The sequence below is a fragment of the Nicotiana tabacum genome, chromosome 22 (genome assembly GCF_000715075.1).
Source record: "Nicotiana tabacum cultivar K326 chromosome 22, ASM71507v2, whole genome shotgun sequence".
Taxonomy (NCBI): domain Eukaryota; kingdom Viridiplantae; phylum Streptophyta; class Magnoliopsida; order Solanales; family Solanaceae; genus Nicotiana; species Nicotiana tabacum.
This window is the reverse complement of record NC_134101.1, coordinates 158,230,267-158,246,526: the sequence shown is the minus strand read 5'-3', so window position 1 is coordinate 158,246,526 and position 16,260 is coordinate 158,230,267.

The window sequence follows — 16,260 nt, the reverse complement described above, 5'->3', positions numbered from 1 at the left end:
CCTTTGAATTTACTCTTTTTTCGTTAATTTACTTGTTAAATGTAAATATTTCAATTTGTAAGTTTGAATTTTGAAATAAATATAGCACTTGCAATTTATAAGTGTAATTTTTTCTCATCTTCATTGTATTCTTTATATTTTTACTTTATATTAATATAATTTATAATAGTTATACAAAATACAAAAAAAATTAAAAATTACACTAACCCGGCCCCGACCCCTTGTACCCGTAACCCTTACGGTTTATTTTTAACCCGGATGAATTCGAATCCGTTAAGCCCGATAACCCCTAACTCGTAACCGGTCCGGTTCAAAACTCAGACAATTTCAATTTTTTCCTACCCAGCCCGATCCGGCCCACCCGTTTAAGACCCTTAAGTGTTAATTGTTATGATGATTCGCTGTCTTGGGCGGTTGCAGTGGGCACCTACTGCATTTGTTAGTCCGAGGTTATTCTTGTCTTCCAAATTGACTTCTTGTTTGTCTCAACTTTTTTCTTTTCAAATTCAAATTCCTAATGGCTATGCTTCTTGTCGTTTGTGGTGACTGAACCAGTGAACACATGGCGGGTGCATTGCAAATGAATTCTGATATCTGACACGATCTTACGACTTTATGTTGTGATGTTTGCTTGTGTTATTTTATTTTTAATTGGTGTCCATTTGCTATATCTATGCATATTATGTGTTATAAATATTATCTTACACAAACATATAAAATTGTGTGACAATTGTAAAATTAACTCAAGTAAATTGTGTTTGAGGCAGACTTTAATTCTCGTCTCAAATTAATATTTATCTTAAATTATTCTAAAGCAATATCAATCTATTATTTCTTATGCACGTTAAACCATTTCTTTTCTATTATATTGTTCAACGCGGTAAAAATTCAGGCAAAGCAGTTACAATGAGTAATTTCATTTTCAAAAACAGCTACGTTTCCAATTAAATCATGGTTTGGTTTACGCCGGGAACCCGTCCTTTTCAATCTATACGTGTGCGTAAGCTATAAAGATCGTAATCTTGAACAAAACTATCTCCATGCTGGTGAGTGGTGACGTCCTATCTAAATTTATATAGATTACTTCAAATAAAGATAAACTCTTTCCTAAATTGGAAACAGGAGAAGGAAAGGGGATCTAAATAGTAACTCAAAAAATCAATGTAACCAAAATATTTGTTTACAAAAGCTCGTAAGTTAGCATTTCATGGATCATTTCCTTACAACTTAATGGCATTATAGCAATATATGTGATCGAGCTATGCAATGAATCAACTTTTTTCAATCAACTGTGCATCAATTCGGGTCGGGGATACGAATCATCTAAGATCCATTCTACTTTATTTAAGTTCATTCTTTCCAATATATCTTTATGGTGCCGACATACGAATATTTAAGAGATTAACTTTATTTTGTTAAAAATATCCGCACCTAGACTCCCTCCCCCTCACCTCCCCCACCCTCACCCCCCAAAAATGGGTGTAAACAAGTGTCTAAAGACGACCGTTTTCCTTTTTTTTGTGTTGCTTTTATCTTTGAGAAGGGAAAGTCTCGGTTGTTGTAGTTTTTTCTTTTTCTTTTGTCTTTTGAACTCTGAGGATTCTACTCTTATTTCCCGTTTCGTTCATCTACCTTGAGGTTCCTGTAAATAATTTAATTCATATCTAACATTCTTTAAAAAATGTACTATTTGTTCAATATTCCATGAATTTTACCTCCAAGACCATGGTAGCTTTAACTAGCAAAATAGTACCATTGCCACCAACACGGCCACGTATTTTTCAGATCTCGACGCTCTTTTTGCCATTTATGGGAGTAGGTTCTAGTATTTGTAACTTCTGGATCAGATGATGGTCCAACTGTTCCAACCAAAATAGAGATCTATTTTTGTTTACCCTAAAATTAGATAACAATTGTATTTATATGTGGTTTTAAAAATACGTGATACAACTTGGTACAAATTAAGAAGACAAGTATTAATATTGAAATTAACAGTAAAAGAAATAAATGCAAATCAAACGAATGGAATAGCCTTGGCCTCGAATTCGATCACCCTCGAACCAAGTGAGGTTTCAGTTGATATATGAACAGAGTAAGGAGATAATGAAAACTAGAGAAAGGCAGTATATTGCTTTGTATTGTGTGATGATGTCCTTTATAAATGATCAAACCCTCTTTATATAGTAGGAGAATCCTACTCTTGATACAATTCTAAATACAGTAAGAAATCTCATGATTAGCTAATTAACCAACCTCTTCTTGATACGTGCCGCGATTTCCGCCATGATCCTCGCTCGATTGCGGATATTTTGACTTTCCGTTATTTGGCTCGGTAAGCTTTCCTCGATCTTGCTCTATCTATATCTTGCTTGGTCTCGATCTTGGCTGATCTCGATCTTGATCGGTCTCTAGGTCGCGAGCTCGAAAATCTATCTTCGCATCATGGTCCGATATAAAATGAGGTCGAGCCTTGGCCTGCCATGTTCCAGTCTCGATTAGTCATACAAAAAGGGCGAGTCCGATTTTGACTGTATACAGATAGTCCCCTCATTTCTCGGAGAGAAGATGACGAGAAACGATATGAACTTTTCCAATCCTGTCTCGATGGATCATGACGTAAGCGACAAATGGATACTAAAACATCCCGTCGGTTTGAAAACCGAGGCATTAAATGACTGTCAGTTGTTGTCGGTCACCATCGGTTATGAACCGTCGCCAGCAACCTATAAAAATCCTAGCCTTTCCTCATTCAAACTTTTACACTTAAAGCTCTACCTACTCTTGCTTTTTCTTCAACAAATCTCTTTGCTTTGCAATTTTTCACACCCAAATTCCTTGAACCCTAATCAAATCGCGTATCATCCCAATTCTCTTTTCTCTTGTTCATCAATGGCTAAAACTTCCAAAACCGTGCCGCAAAAAGAGGTCGCTTCTTCATCACGATCCGCCGGCGGTGAGGCTCCGGTGGAACCCTACCCTGAGGAATTTGTTCCGGCAGGGTGCCTAATCAACACTGACTTTAAGCTCGAAAAGACTCCTACGGTGCCGGGCCGATGTGAACCGGTCTCGAGGTATATATGCACCATCACCAAAGACATCTTTAAAAAGGTAAAAGAGGAGTGTAACTTGGTGAATAAGGATGTAGTAGTTCCTTCTCTTGAGGAATCGATCACCACTCACGTGGAGGGGTATCTAAGTGTTTACACTTACCCCTTCACGATGGGTCCCTTAGACCCCATTATCATCGCCTTTTGCAAGAGGTACAACGTCACACTCGGCCAAGTCCACCCTTCATTTTGGAGAATAGTCATTTTCCTCCGTTTCTTCACAAGCAAAACCGAGGGATGTCCCTTCACCCTCGATCACCTCATGCGCATCTACTGTTCCGGCTCTATCCAGGAGGACTAATTAAGTTTGCCCGCCGGGACAGTAGAGCCCCGTTCTCTAGCATAGACGAGTCTTGGGATCGAGGATGGATAGGCCGATTTGTTCGAATAAAGACTTCGGAACTGATCCCCGCTGAAGACATGCCATTCCCTGAGAAGTGGAACACGAAACGTAAGTACACTCCACCTCGAATATCTATATTACTATTTCACTTTATATCTTCTTTGCTCATCTATGTTTTGGTGTTGCAGCTGTGGACCAGATGCCAGAACTAATTCTGGAACTCAAGCAATAGGTCGAAGGCCTAGTGTCACAGAGACCCTACTCCGAACATGCCTGGATGAAGTTGTCGAAGGGCCAATGGGAGTCCCGTAATCATGGTAAGTTTCTTCCCTGGAATGGCTATCGCCTACGTTTCTTTTCGAACTTATTCATCCCTTTTCTTTTGTAGGTCTCAGGAAGGACATTGCAATGAGACCTCCATCTGATGATGAAGAAATCCTTCCCCAACCAACTACTCTGAAGCAGGCCCAAGAAAAGAAGAGGAAAGAGGCTCCGAGCTCCCTACGCCTGGAAAAGAAAAGACTAGAGAGGAGATCTCGCAGGCCCAAGGGGGTACTGTTGTTATGCCTTCAGATTCAATCCACCAATTAAGGGATGAGTCCAAAGAGGAACAAGAAGAGGATAACTCCTAGCCGGTGAGCTATGCTCGGGCCAGTGCTTCAACACAAAAGCCCTCCAAACCGGAGGTTGACTAGGGAACTTTGGCCGAAGTTCCTGGATCAGAAAAGGTAGAGGCCACTCCGTCCCAAGCTGAGATGGTTAAGGAAGGAAATGGGGGCGAGGCCTCTCGAATAGCTGAAGCTGTCCCGAGGGATGATCTCGGAGTGATTGATATCTCCGAGTCCCCTCAATTTTCGGATGCCATGATTGGTGAGGCCGCTAATTTGAAAGATCACTCTTGCGAGGGTCCTCAGGGGGCAGTTGACATCCACGACTTCCTAGATGGGGTAGAGTTCGAGGCTTTAGGAGATTTCACCGGGCTTGGTGATTTATTGGTGTCGAAGAAAGCACTGTCACCGAACGCTGCTGGGTCTTCATCGAGCCCAAAGAGTGGACCGATTATTGGCCCCCAGTGTTAACCCCGACCGTAGGCGTAACATAGTGCTTACTGTCCCGAAGGATGCCTAGGTCTTCTCTCCTCCGGAGGGGATCACTATCTACCTCAGATGCTTGATGACCGAAGAGGACCAAACCGTAATGGGTGCGGTAGGAGCCTCTTGCCTGTTCAACGAGGCCTAGAATGCTCTGAATCGGGTAACTTCGAGGGTCATTCCCTTATCTCTTTTAAACTATGATTTGTAGATAATTCTAACATTTTCTTCCTTACTTGTAGGCTTTGGTGTTGCATCACGAGGCTTTCCTTAGAATCCGGGAGGAGTAAAAGACTGAGGTTCGGGACCTCTTTGAGAAAAACGATACCTACAAGCTTCTCAGTGAGAAGCTTTAGGCAGATTTGGTGACAGCTCGGGATAAGCATGTTGAAATGGCCGAGCAGGTATTCCGAGTGCTTTACGATAGTGAAGATGAAATGGAGATAATCACTAATGACCCTATTATGCAGTCCCGATAGAGGCTCGAACAGATCAAAGACTTTCAGAGATAAATAGATGTCGTACGAGCCGAGGCTGAAGAGTTCAAGAAGAAAAAGGAGGCCGTTCAAGCAGAGTTGGAGTCGACCGAGTGCCAACTCTGGGCTACAAGAGAGAATGCCTCTATGCAGGTCAAGAAAATCGAGAAGCTTCAGTCTCAACTAGACTTAGCTATCTCTGATAAAGCAAAATTGGCCAATGATAAAGTAAGTTTGGCCAATGAGCTCGAAGCGGCTAAATCTGAGGCAGCCATGATCAACACCAAGGCTGATGCCAAGGTGGCCCAATTTAAGGTTAACGTAGAGGCCATCCAGGCGAAGGCCAGGAGCATGGTGGATCATGCGAAATGTCAAGCTCTAAAGGAGGCTCTCGAGGAGGTTCAGGTTCAAGGTTTCGATATTACGACCGAAATCGAGGGTGCCAAAGCAGAGGATGCTAGTGACCAGAAGTTGGATTTTCCCGAGGAAGACTCCGAGAGCTTGAGTGAGTCCAAAGACGGGGAAGATCCCGAGGGTGGAGATGCTCCCTCCGATGAAGACTAGGCTACTTAGGCCTTTATGTTTTTACTTCATTTTGTATCTTTTTAGGCCGTTTTGGCCATTGTAAATTCTTGTATTCGGACGATCTGGTCTTTGTAAAAAGATTGTTTAAATATATACAAGGCTTTCTATCCCTTTCGGCTCTTATCGTTTTCCTTTGTTTTATTGCTTGTGTTTACAAAGGTCGGGGTGCCTTAATACAAAACAACTTAAGTTGTGTAAGTTTGAACAAACCTTGCCTTTTAACTGTTTAGTTTCGAGGCATTTTGGGTTCTGTGTCACTAGGAACTTTCTCCCGAAATAAGTAATTCAATTTGCTGAAGGTTAGCCTTTATTACCGATTATGAAAATTTTGAAGGCCTATTTTTGTTACGGTTCTCGGACGTCTCCGAGCCGCGTTAATATGGTCGTAGCCTTTTAATTTCGGGTGTGTCCCAGTGGGCTTGCTTCCCGAGTTATCCAGGCTTGCCTAAGATAACTGTCCCCGAGTGGGTATGGCCTTGGCCTTTAAAATTTAGGGGTTGCCTAATAGGCCATGCATCCCCGATATTTTGATAGCTCGATCTATTCGAGTTCGCTTCCGGACTGCAGTCCTCGAGTGAGGGAGTGACCATCCGAACTTTTGTTATAATTGGCCCTTGAGCTAGTTTCTTTAAGAAGTTAAAAGTACATAATTGTAAAGTGGAAATTTTTCTAAGACATAAAATAGTTGCAAGGAAAGTACTTCTCTTTATTCTTGTCAAAAATATTCATACATGCATACATGTTTTATGCCAGGGCTCGAACGATCTACGTGGGCACGGTTCGTTCGACCGTTTGGCCCTTACAACAAATCCTACCTATCAGGCCCCTTCTATTATGAAAATAACTTCCTTAAGAAAGCAATTCGGTATCCAAGGGTAACCCCCCCCCCAATATTTGAGGTTGATTGTAGAGAGACCTCGAATAATGTAAACCCAATCTTCGATACCGATTCGTGATCGGCCTTTGATTCTAAGTTAGCACGATCTATTATTGTCTCGTTAAAAACCTTGCCGAAAAACCCATTTGGGACAAAACCGGTCTAAAAAAAAAAGAGTGCAACGCATGCTTTCCAACCTAAAGACTTTATGTTGTACCTTGTCGATCACCTGCAAGTGTTAGTCAAAAACTAAAAAGAAATGAGAAAAGGTTATACCTTAGCAGTAGTATCGGTTTAGGTGAGTCACATTCCAATTGCTCGGTAGTGGTTCCCTGTTTAGCATTCTGAGTTTATAGGATCCTTTCCTAGTGACCTTGAGGACCTGGTACGGTCCTTCCCAATTTGGACCTAATTTTCCTTCGTTTGGATTTCGGGTGTCAAGGGTGACTATCCTTAGCACTAAGTCCCCGACATTAAAGTATCGAAGATTGCCTCTTTGATTGTAGCATCTCTCAGTCTGTTGTTTTTGGGCCACCAGTCGGATGAGGGTAGCTTCACGCCTTTCATCCAATAATCCTAGGCTCGTATCATGGCCTCGTCATTTGATTCCTTCATTTCATATCAGCACCTGATACTTGGATCTCCAACTTTGACCGATATTAAAGCTTCGGCACCATAAACCAACGAGAATGAGGTAGCCCTGGTACTAGACTTCGAGGTTGTGCGATATGCCCAAAGAACTTCGGGAAGAATTTCCTTCGACTTCCCCTTGGCATCAGATAGCCTCTTCTTAAGATTCTGGATGGTGGTTTTGTTGGCCGATTCGGCTTGCCCGTTTCTGCTAGGATGATAAGGTGTTGGTAGGATTCTTTTGATTTTGTGATCTTTGAGAAATTTGGTTACTTTGCTACCGAAGAACTGTTTCCCATTGTCGCACACAATTTCAGATGGCATCCCGAATCGACTATGATGTGGTCCCAAATAAAGTCGATGACCTCCTTTTCTCTAACTTTCTCGAAGGCCTATGCTTCAACCCACTTAGAAAAATAGTCAGTCATAAATAAAATAAATTGAGCATTACCTGTGTCACGACCCAAATCAAAGGGCCACGACTGGCACCCGGTGCCTACTCAACCGAACGCTATGTACCTGACCCTTTTTACACTATAAGACTCGTCACGGACCATGATAGGCCACACACACACACACACACACACACACACACACACACATATATATATATATATATATTTAACAATATTAGAACTTATATAACTAATTCAAAAAAGAAAAATTATATAGATATATAGGGGCCGACAAAGCCGTTGACATGTCATACCTAAAACTATACACAGGACACTGTCTGCAAAACCTCTAAGAAAACATGACCATAATATATAAGTCGGGACATGGTTCCCAACATCCTCATAAAACAAAATAACATATATAGAACATGACACAACAATACTCTAGGAAGATGTGGAGCTCACCAACCAAAAGTTGATATCTGAAGGCAGCCTACAGTGGATGGTCCTCACCTCACATATCTACACCTGCGTGGTATGAAACATAATGCCCCAACAAAAGGGACGTCAATATGAAGAATGTACCGAGTAGGTAAGGCAGAAATGAAACGTAGTAATAAGATACTATCTCGGGGAGGGATAAGAGGCAACTTATAACCTCTGACCTGCCGCTGAGGGCCATAACATATAGAATAAGACCCACCTCGTATATATAAATAAAATTACAATATAATAGTTCTGATTACATCATTCTCGTGACGTTAATTACCCAACTGATCAATGGTAACTACCTGACCGGCCGTAGCTCGATGGTAAATGCATAACTGCCCAACCGATGGTAAATAATAATACATAACTGCCCAACCGGTGGTAACTGCCTGACCGACCGTAGCACAGTGGTAAATGAAGATGCATGTATCTCTATATTATAAACATTAACATCATTATCAAATACCTCAATAGAAACTTAGGAACATGCTTGAATATCACTTTTCAGCAATGAATAACATAGACATCCTTAACTGCTAAGAGTAGAACCATTTATGGAATAGTATTACATTTATGTATCATTACTTGGGTCATGCCAAAATGAAAGAAAGGATAGCCTTAACATACTTGAACCGAATCTCTTAGAATTTGGTATGCAATTGTTTTGCTTTCTTACTTACTCACGATCAACCCACTCTACTTACACAAGAGATTCCATTTGATTTGTAGGGCACACACATGAATTCATATTGAAGAACTAACATATTAAGCCTTTAGAAACCCTCAATGAATTCATATTTGAAGAAGCTCACATTTTTAGCTTTTAGAAACTCATAGTTTATACATTCCAAAGTTCCCTAATATATTTAGGAAGGATCTTGATCAAGTCAGATGAGAAAGCAATATACCTCAAATGATACAGTTGAAAAAACGCCTTGCAGAACCGATTGAATTTGATGGAGTCAATATCCAACACCCTTAGCAATGGAAAGACTCTTGGTATGTTTGGGATGTCAACCAGTGAATTCACATTTGAAGAAGCTCACATTTTTAGCCTTTTGAAACTCATAGTAAGATGGCATGTAACAATCTTTCTAATTGTAAAAAGCCTTTAGTGGGTGTGGCCCACTTAGTGGATGACTAAGCCACTTTAATCCTTCAAAATGTGATATTTATGCAAGACCTTAAGAATCATTTTAATGTTGGGGGAGGGGGTTGCTGCCACATTTTTGGGGGGTTTAATCTTATCCCATAATTTCTTAGTTAATTAGGTAATATCCCATTATCCAATAATTGACCAATTACCCACATAATTAAGAATTATCTCAACTTACTTAAAATACTACTCACTTAACACACTTTATGTACCCTACTATCATGGTCATGGGGGTACCTTGTATGACACTAGTCCAAAAGTATCGGGTATTATGGCTCGCATCATATTATATTCCAAATCGACAACCTTCAACGAAACTCGTTTTCTTTGATTCGTTTACCCTTTAACCTTCACGGCACTTACTTATCGCTTGTTATAAACAGCATAAATGCTTATAATAATCTCATCCCCGAGTTTGCGTCGATTAACTTACGGCAAAACTTTAACTTACGAAATGCGGGATATAACATCCTTCCCTCCTTAGAAACCTTCGTCCTTGAATGTTTAAACTTGCAAGATGTACTTAACATAATCATTAATTATAAATTTATATATATTCCCGGGTTATACTCCAATGAAACAAACATCAAGCTATCACAGGTTCATGACATCATCCCTCCATAAAACTACTTCCTAATCCATTCGTTACCTACAATTCTATTAATCTATCTTCTAGGCGCTGACACCTACTAGTTGTAATCTTAATAAAATAACCGGGTTCATAACTTTCTATTCCATTATACTAACTTTCCCAAAATCTTGCGTACTATATGTTGTTTCTTCCCTTGGGCGTTAGAGCTATTAGGGTTCTAACTTCTTAATGTCCTAGGTTACTCTCCTTTTCTTCCCTTAGTCCACTATCCTTGGGTTCTTACTTTACTTTCAAGCTAGCCTTGGTTTCCCTTAACCATTCAGACGTAATTCCAACTCACTCTTATATTAATCATATTAACTGGGCAATTTGCTTTAATAAGATCGAACATTACCCATAGTCACAGTACCTGAGACATTATCTGATGTAGCCTCTGGGTCCTGATGACCTGCCAAAGCATATATGCGGTTGTGACTACCGCCGGAGCTAGATGCTCCACTCCCGCCTCTACCTCTACTAGCTGATGCCTGAGGGCCTCGCTCTAGAGGGCGTACTGAACAGGAGGAGACTATTATAGATCTGGTGGGCTGAACCATCCCACTTCTGTCATTCATAGGACAATTCCTCATGTAATGACTAGGGTCTCCACAAGTGTAGCATACATTAGATCCCTGACGACATTGTCTAGAATGAGCCCTACCGCATAGGCTGCACCGCAGAGGAGGCGCCCTTATCTGCACTGAATCCCTCTAATTCCTAAAACCCAAAATTCTTGAGCCCTGACCTGATTCAGAATAGACAGATCCCTCATAATACGACCTCTGAAGCTATCAGACACTTTCAACAGGATATGGTGGCATAGGATCGCTTGGAAAATCCTCAGGTTGTCTCGCAGACCTAGCCTTCTTACGCTGACCCTCGTCACAATTCTCATATTGCTGCCATTTTCGATCCTCCAAAATTTGAGCATAAGCCTGGATGCAGGAAATATCCATACTATCGAGCAGACCGACCGTGAAACATTCATTAATCAGGTGCGGCTCAAGTACTACCACAAACCGAAGCACCCGGTCACTCATTTTAGCCACAATCGAGGGGGCATACTCCTGCACACTCATATTCCCTTATTTAAAAGCCAAGAACCTGTCTACCCTTGCCTGATGAATCTCTGTCGGCAAGTAATGACGTAAAAAAGCCCTTGAGAACTCTTTCCATACCGCTAGAGATGCATTTGTCCCTCTAGACAATTCCCAACTTTCATACCACTGAACCGCAACATCCCGCATTCGGCAAGAGGCCAACTCTACTAACTCAGTGTCTGATGCACGCATCACTCGTAAAGTCCTCTACATCCTATCAATAAAGTTTTGTGGGCCCTCATGCTTGTTGGATCCGGTAAACACTGGAGGGTCCAGGTTGATGAAGTCTTGAACTCTCGCGCTAATAACCCTGTCAGCGTAACCAACACATGTACCTACCTGGCGCTGAGCCTGAGCGGCCACCAATCTAGTCAACAATAGTACTGCACTTTGCATATCCATATCCTCATCTTGAGCAATAGGTGAAGATACTGGGATCCTCCTTATCTCCTCGGGTGCTGGCAGAGTCGTAGAACTATGCGAGGGTGTCAAACTTCCCCTCGGGGCCTCACTTTGGCCCTCACTAGACATTGGTGCTGTACTCATGTCCTCATCTGCCACTGCTTTACCCTTCTGACTGGCTGTAGCTTTCCTAGTCATAGGCATCGCTGTATATATAAAACAAGCCAAAGATCAAGGGCTTTATTCCCCACGACTCTGCTCTATTGCACGATCTAATATCAAGAAGGAAGGGTAATCGGTCCCTAAATGCCCTGTAGTTTCCTGTTTATACAACGTGGTCCACAACACATTTATTAATAAGACTCTACTAGACACCGCTTGTAGACAACCCTAGGATAGAACTGCTCTAATACCACTTTTGTCACGACCTAAATCAGAGGGCCACGATTGGCACCTGGTGCCTACTCAACCGAGCGCCATGCACCTTTCCCTTTTTACAATATAAGACTCGTATATATATATAACAATATTAGAACTTAACTCACATAACTAATTCAATTTTTTTATATAGATACATAGGGGCCGACAAGGCCGTTGACATGTCATACCTAAAACTATAGATACGACACTGTCTGCAAAACCTCTAAGAAAACATTGACCATAATATATAAGTCGGTACAGGGTTCCTGACATCCTCATAAAATAAAATAATATATATAGAACGTGACTCGGCAATACTCCAAGAAGATGTGGAGCTCACCAACCAAAAGCTGATATCTGAAGGCAGCCTATAGTGGATGGTCCTCACCTCGCCTATCTACACTTGCGTGGCATGAAACACATCGCCCCAACAAAAGGGACGTCAGTACGAAGAATGTACCAAATATGTAAGGTATAAATGAAACGTAGTAATAAGATACTATCTCGGGGAGGGATAAGAGTCAACTTATAACCTCTGACTTACTACTAAGGGCCATAACATATAGAATAGGACCCACCTCGTATATATAAATAAAATTACAATATAATGGTTCTGATTAAATCATTCTCGTGACGTTAACTGCCTAACTGATCAGTGGTAACTGCCCGACCAGTCGTAGCTCGATGGTAAATGCATAACTACCCAATCGGTGGAAATAATAATACATAACTGCCCAATCGGTGGTAACTGCCTGACCGGCCGTAGCACGGTGGTAAATGAAGATGCATGTATCTCTATATTATAAACTTTAACATCTTTATTAAATACCTCAGTAGAAACTTAAGAACATATTTAGACATGCTTGAATATCACTTTACAGAAATAAATAACAGAAACATCCTTAACTGCTAAGAGTAGAACCATTTAAGGAATAGTATTACGTTTACGTATCATTACTTGGGTCATGCCAAAAGGAAAGAAGGGATAACTTTAACATACCTGAACCGAATCTCTTAGAATTTGGTATGCAATTGTTTTGCTTTCTTTCTTACTTACGATCAGCCCACTCTACTTACACAAGAGATTCCATTTGATTTGGAGGGCACACACATGAATTTATATTGAAGAACTCACGTTTTAAGCCTTTAGAAACCCTTAGTGAATTCATATTTGAAGAAGCTCACATTTTTAGCCTCTAGAAACTCATAGTTTGTACGTTCCAAAGTTCCCCATTATATTTAGGAAGGATCTTTATTAAGTCAGATGAGAAAGCAATATACCTCAAATGATACAGTTGAAAAAACTCCTTCAGAATCGATTGAATTTGATGGAGTCAATATCCAAAACCCTTAGCAATGGAAAGGCTCTTGGTATGTTTGGGATGTCAACTAGTGAATTCACATTTGAAGAAGATCACATTTTTAGCCTTTTGAAACTCATAGTTGTTGCGCCCCTTTTTTCCTCACGGAGTCCGGATTTCGACATTCATTGGGAACAACTCGTTTCCTTTTGGAATTGGGTATTTGAAGAGTTGCCACCTAACGGATTAAGGCGTGTTAGGGCACATAGAGAAATTAACTCATATAACTAGTTTGCATTACCATATATTAGGGTAAGGGCTCGAAATAACCTTGAGGAGAAGGTGTGAGGCATCCATCGCGGTCTACAACAGTGGGTCCCGACCGAACTCAATTGAGTGAATTAGTCATTTAACAGGTAAGCAGTCTAAGTGGACATTTAAAAATAAAGGAAGTTTAGGCAGTCTGAGCACACATATGCAAATTAAGGAAGTTTAGACAGTCATATGAAAATTAAGGGAGTTTAGACAGTCTAAGCACACATATGTAAATTGAGGAAGGGAAGTCCTAAGTTTGTTAGCCTATAGGATCACATCTGTACAACCTGGTAAGCCTTCCTCAAATAGAGGGGTTACACGTGGCATTAGCGCACATGTCATCATATCCTTTTACTAACCATTACCCTCCCCTTAACAGTTATATAAGCGATTTTTAATTAGCAAACTCTAAGCGTGCTTTACCCGTCCTTTCTTTGCTGTCCTAGAGGTGTTTAGGACCTCTAATTTTAGGTGGTTTTAGACTTCCTTAACGTGTCTAAAGGGTAAGATCTAAGCGACAACAAAGAATATATAGGGCTATCACAATTAAGGGGCTCATATTTACCTCCACACATAAGCAAATAAGTAGCACGTCTCGAACACAGTTTTTGGGTAATTTCAGAGAAGTCCAAGAACAGGGTATGGGCATCACAAACATAGAATAGGCAACATTGTTTTAAAATAAGGTGATATAAACCTAATCAGTTTGCCTACTGATTTAAAAAAAATCTGTTAAACTTGGGCAATTTCCCACATAAAATAGAGCATAATTTCATAGTTTTAGACCATTAATTACCTAAAGCTCGCCTAGGCGTAGGTCTGTATGCAATCATAATTCTGGGAACTATTTAAAACAACTTGAAGTTATTCAGTCCTATAGGCATGCTGATCTAGGCTATTAACGTTACAAAAGCTGATTTCATGCATGTTTATACTAGGACATGATATCTATGTGTTGGGGATGTCTTTAAACCTCTTTATAGGTAGTTATTCATTTAAGCGACATAGATACGATTTAAAGCAAATGCAAACGAAGTCCTAAGGCAGGATTTCTAATGCACAGAGAGAGATGGCCATTTTATTAAGCATGATTACAATAATAACTTAATGATAGAATTTCTAGGTGACTATGACTTAGGCAGAATAAATGATGAACTATAACATGTTTCCTAGTATGCAAAACAGTAAACATGATTGTCCTAAGGTAGGATATCTAATGCACAGATTTATGGCATAATATTTTAATACAAATAGGCATAGTAAACCTAGAGGCATGATATCTATTGCAGAATATAAACATGATATAAACCTAAAGCATAGTTTCTACTGCGAATCAATATATATAAACCTAAAGCATGTTTTCTACCCGGTTTTCCCACAAGAATCGTACAAAAACCCTCCCCTTTTTACTAATTACCCCATTATCTATTTATAAAGAATATTATTACAGACCAGGATTAAATAAATTACATAAATAACTGAAACTATACTATAAGGGAGCCTAAATCAGGCCCAAAGTAAACCTGGGAATGCCAGGCCTTTGATACAGTCTTAGAAGCCAAAAGTCTCATAGCCAACAAGGTGTCCTAGTGTGTCAAGGTTCCCTAAGGACCTCAAGGATCCCGGGCAATGCTCACACCAAGACCCTTAAAAGAGAGGAACTAGTTATGTGCAGTGTGGAAGGGCCAGCCCTAGTGTGCCAGAGTTTAGAGAAATCTCAAGGATCCCTAAGCAGTACACACACTAGAGGGGCAGAACCTAATAGTCAAAGAGTAAAGTGAGAGTGATTGACATAGTGTTGAAAGACTTAGTAAAACAATGTAGAGACAATTTTAGAAGTGAAAAGATTTCAGAAATGGAAAATAGTTTTAAGAAGATGCTAGGAGTGACACCAATTTTGAGAAGAATACAAAGAGTAGGAGAACAGTTTTTGAAATCATTTCTGAGGAAAGCAAATTCAGCCAACCAACCAATTAATCATAGAATACCCAAATTCACAGACACTTAACAAGCAGATTTACAAACATGGGTGAAAGGGGATTGGGAACATATAGAGTTGAAACCACATAAACAAGGGAAACATTTGATAGGACAAGTGCACAGAACAACTAGGAGTCCACTGAGCAAGTTAGTTATGGTAATAGGCAGTTAAAACATAGAGTAAGGATGTAGCAAAATCATGTTGAAGACAAGGGTGTATTGGACAGAATTGAACATACAATTAGGTCCAATTGAATGCATCAGGAGACTAAGTAACCAACATGATCACACCAGTTAAGGGGGATAAGCAGGGACTAAGTAAGCATGTTGGACAAGTATCAGATAACCGAGTGAAGTTTAGACATGCTAATTACACATTGAACAAAAGAAAACAAAATTTAGACATGTTGAGTAAAACAGTAAACAGGGGAACAATTGAATAACATAGCCAATTGGAGTAGTGCAGGAATGGCACACATGGAGTTTGAGTTTCAAAATTTAACTAGAGACATACCAATTAAAGAAGAAAGTGCAGAGTGTAAAGCAGGTGTAGTTCCAATGTCTAGCCTTGGGTTTCAGCCAGCTAGACCAATAGTTATCACAAGTAGCAGAGAAAGAAGAGAGAGTTTTAGTGTGAGTATGTGTTCTGAACTTAGTTTGTGTTGAGAAGTAAAAACAAGAGTGTATATATAGCAGTTTAAGAGTAGCCCAAATAAGGTAAAAGAATCAAAAATTAGTCAATTAAGGACAATCATAGGGTCGCAGAATCAATTAACATGAGGGCGTCTGGAATAGACCCCCTAATTAGGGGTAATTGATTAACGGTAACAACAAGAGAGTTTAACTAAGGCAAGAATCCCAATCATACCAAATAAAGGGTCAGTAAAAATTACAAATCATGCGGACGAGTAGTTAAGGCAAGTGTGACCAATTAAAATTACAAATAAGGAAACAAGCAAGAT